The sequence below is a fragment of the Priapulus caudatus genome, unplaced genomic scaffold (assembly GCF_000485595.1).
Source record: "Priapulus caudatus unplaced genomic scaffold, Priapulus_caudatus-5.0.1 Scaffold45, whole genome shotgun sequence".
Taxonomy (NCBI): Eukaryota; Metazoa; Priapulida; class Priapulimorpha; order Priapulimorphida; family Priapulidae; genus Priapulus; species Priapulus caudatus.
This window is the reverse complement of record NW_014577106.1, coordinates 139,905-144,824: the sequence shown is the minus strand read 5'-3', so window position 1 is coordinate 144,824 and position 4,920 is coordinate 139,905.

Genomic DNA, 4,920 nt, shown 5'->3' with positions numbered 1-4,920 from the left:
TAATTTCAATTAAATCAATTAAAATAATTTCCAAATAATTTCATTGAATAAATGTCAATTTCAAGTTTACAAATCAAAAAGTAAACTAATTAAAAACAAAAAACAGTGTATTGTTAGAAGGTGTTCAACAATACACAGTGTATTGTTGAAAGCTCATAGGTAGCCTACTACAATACACAGTGTATTGTTGAAAGCTCATAGGTACCTACTACAATTCAGCAAGTGTATTGTTAGAAGGTGTTCAACAATACACAGTGTATTGTTGAAAGCTCGCTAACAATACACAGTGTATTGTGCAAATGCCTAAACATACAACACACTGTGTATTGTTAAGTTACCAGATTATCTGCAGATAGGATATTCCGTGTCTGTTATATTTTGGTCAGGCTTGCGATCATATAACAGAAATTTCTTTAACATAATATTTTACACTGAAAACCGTCGTAATTTGTTAATTTAACTAAGCCCAGAGTTTGAAACATTTCATAGGTTTATGAAACTATGCAGTAAATACGAGTAAATTAACAAGGATTTCTGTGAGTGAATTCGCGGCTAAGAGTGTGTACAGAGAAAACAGCATGTACAAAAATCTGTTTGTCTCCTAAATATTATTGTTATGTTAAGAAAATGCCGTGAAATTGAATGAACGAATGGCAGAAGAAAGAAGAGGCGGAGGCGGAGGCGGAAAAATTAGAAAGAGAAGATTGGCAGAGGGAAAAAAAGCAAGTGGAGAAAGAGATTGATCAGAAAAAGAGGAGAGTACTACCTCTGCTGAGTATCGCTACAGCATACACTAATCAATGCTGATAGTGAGGAGGGCTTATAAAAACAGAGATTTGAAAGTTAAAAAGAGAAAAAAAAACCAAGAGTGGCGCCTTATTTTTGTGAGCATGCCACCATTATGCGAGTTTTTTCCGCCCACGTAAAACCGCGAAATATTGATGCTAAGAGATGTCACATTTTTACTACATTGCTCATGCTTGGCATGCCACTATTCTGCCAAAACCACATTATGTTATATTATTGATTATATAAATTTAAAGTATATTTACGAATAGTTTAATAATACCAGATTCTCATTAAAATGTTTAAGGTAGCTCAGTTTAAGCATTCCAAATTTCCACAATTCTGTGCCATGATATAACATATAGAACCAGATCTACAAGCACATAGGCCGCATCACCTGCCAAAAAATGTATTCCATTTTAAATAAGAAGGATTATTATTACGTTGAAATTATACATTGACGTGGAAAGCGCTTGTAGCTTACGAATAATACTAACCGGGACATGGTGATCGTGATCGTAGATGGCAGCACGATCCAATACTTGATAACTGACCGAATAGGAAGGAAATATATATAAATATATATAAAGGGTTTATTTGCAAAACTGGCTGTCCATTTTTTTCAAAAATGAGTTTGAACCACCAATGTATAGTATGTGAACATAGGTACCGCGTACAGTACTTTTTTTCTTGAAAAACAGCCTACATCATGCTTAAAAGACCCATCCATAAATCATGTTTAGTTGCGAAACAGCTGCTCACTTGCTACACACTTGCTTCATTTTAACCAATACTGAAAACAATGTAAATGATTGTCAAATAATTGTTTTGTCGTTTCTCTTCATTTTCTCCAAAAGGGACATAGGCAGTTTTGCAAATAAGCTCTTTATATATTGGAGCGTACCACTGGTTCCTGTGTGATTAAACTCGAAGCTGCGATGGCATGGCTTATATTTATTTTTTCCCGCAGAGCAGCAGTCTCACACTGATGATTGCCATCCTGCCTCCGCCTACACGCGGACACACACACACACACACGCAGACAACATGTACACACACACACACAGCACACACACACACACACACACACACACAGCACACACACACACACACACACACAACACAACACACGATACATACACACACACACACGTACACACACATACATACATTACCACACGCACTATACATACATACATTACACACACACACATGCCACGCACGGCACACGCACGGCACCTGCGCTCACGCACATCACATACACACACGCGCCACATAGACACACACGCACACACACACCGCACGCACGCACCACAACACACACACACAACACACACACGACACACATACATACACACACACGCACGCCTGCAACGCGCAACAGCGCATGCACGCACGCACGACACATAGCACACAACCGCCGCGCACCATTTACATGACACACACACGCACACAATACCATACACACAGCACGCATGCCGCAACACACACGAACGCACGCACACACACACAACACATACACAACATCAAACACAGCACACACGCGCGGCGCACACACACGCACACACACACACGCACAGGCACGCACGCCAACGCACGGCACGCACACACACCCCCCCCCCACACACACATACAACACACATACATACACACACACGCTGCGCACACACACGCACAGCACACACACACCACACACACACACACACACAGACCACACATACACACACACACACACACACACACCACACACAGCACACACACACACATACACCAAACACAACCACACACCACACAACACACACACACACATATTAGTAGTAATGTAGGTATGTATTATATATATATATATAGCATATATATAACTATAATATATATATATATTATATATATACTATATTTATATAAATAAAGACGCCGTCCGCGCAGTGCAAGCGTGATGCGGGCGTGTTACATGCTGACAAATAGGCAGTCTGGTACATTTCTAATCCAAGTTAGATGCGCAAAGATTGACCAACTACTGCACGTCAAACTATACGTTATACATTAAAATCAATAAAATATAACAAAAGGGTCAGGTTAATACAATCATGTCAATGGCGAAACAGCAACAGTTAAACGTTGATGCTCTTGTACAGAACAAACGTGACGATCTCAACAACTGTAGCCGGATTCGATATAATCTTGAGTATCCCTCTTGCAATATAACTACACATATATTCCCGTACTCTCCTGATATGTCTTCTGATTCTCGATTACATCATTCATACTCCAGCGTAATTAAGCAAAACCATTCATATTAGCATTCCATGTCGTAGGAAAGGGGAAAAATACCGGAACTCATTTATAGTTCTCTCGATGAATAGCTGTATAGTTCTGCCAAATTTAGCTAGTTTTTTTTTTACCGAAACACGTGACATTGCTGTACTAATCAATTTGTTGCATTGTTAGAAGTTCATTTTTTAGAACTATTCCAGAAAGCATACAGCATTAGAAATATGGCGGAAATAAGCAATAAGCCATAGTCATAAAGCGGGTACAGCCGTGATGAATTGCTTTTATGATCTATCGAGGTAGTTTATTGCGAGATAGAACCGCGTGTACGCGCCAAATATGACGCTCATATATAATACCGGTCATGTAGCAGGTGTTTAATAATAGGTTGGTACATTGTCACGATTCCGAGTGATTACAGGTTTACTGTCCATAATACCATCTCCACGATTTCAAGCAATGCGCGTGTACACGTGCCGGTGCATGGGTACGAAGGCTACGAGACAAATCGTTACAGACATGATGGTGAGACCCTGGCCACGAGGAAGAGTAGATCTGGGAAGGAAACTAATCTGAACTGACCAACTGAATCTGAACAATTAATCTGAACAACTAATCTGACAATCTGAACTACAACTAATCTACAATCTACTGAATCTACTGAAACTGTCTACTACTACAAAAACCTGAATCTACAACTAATCTAACAATCTGAACAACTAATCAAGAACTGACAACCTACTCCATTATTTTAGTTATACTGTAGAATGGTAATTAATAAACCAGATTTCATACTCATTATTATCTGGCATATATATCCGAACAACTGTAGATTGAGTTTAGGTCGGATAATAAAGAGACAACTTTATTTATTTACCACCACCGTGACGACGAGTACCTCTCGATGAATTGATAGTTGAACTCACATAAACTCACGACTATTGAAAACAATATCCTCACGTGAATCCACACGGCTCTGTGTGAGTAACGGGGACACTCGATTTATGATCATTTCTTCGTTCTATAAAAACATCAAAATTCGCGCTGTTTTAGACGTAAACCACAAACAAGCCGTGGATAGATTGACATTCGCGTGTTTCTAACCTGTATCCGAAGATAATGATAGGAAAACACTTACTCGAGTCACCCAACGACTGCCATCGGGTAATTTGCCTTAGGGCGTAGAGCGGCAATGGCAAACATGTCAAAACGGATATTTCGAAAGTTGGCGATCGAAGGCGCAGGGCGCGCAGGGCCGCGGCGTGTGTGGAGTAGCAAAGCGGTGCGCCTCGTCCCGAACGCTGAAGCTTTTAAGGAAATGTGGTTATGTGTACGCGCTCGCACATACTCATCGTTGCTCGTCAGTCTCTCCCATCAGTCTCATCATAGCAGCTGTACGCCGCTCCCCGATTGTAGCAAATCTTCGCTTTGCATGCGAGTAGGCGTTAATGTAGAGCGGCGCGACGTTAGGTTGATAGTGCGGAATGCTAGGGGAATAGATCGATGACGTGATGTTGGTAGTGTAAAATAGTAGGAAAAATAGCGTCGGGCGTTGTACATGAGCGCAATAGGTGTGACGTTAAGTTAGCAACGTATATTAGTAGTGAAAGTTATATACAAAAAATCATATGTGATCAAATTACTTGCGAAGCGATAGGTGGACTAATGGATGGATGGGTGGAAAGATAGATCGATGGATAGATGGATGGATGGATGGATGGATGGATGGACGGATGGGTGGATGGATAGATCAATGGATAGATGGATGGATGGGTGGATGGATGGATGGACGGATGGATGGATGGATGAATGGACGGGGGGGTGGGTATGTGGGTGGACGGACGGACGGACGGACGGACGGAC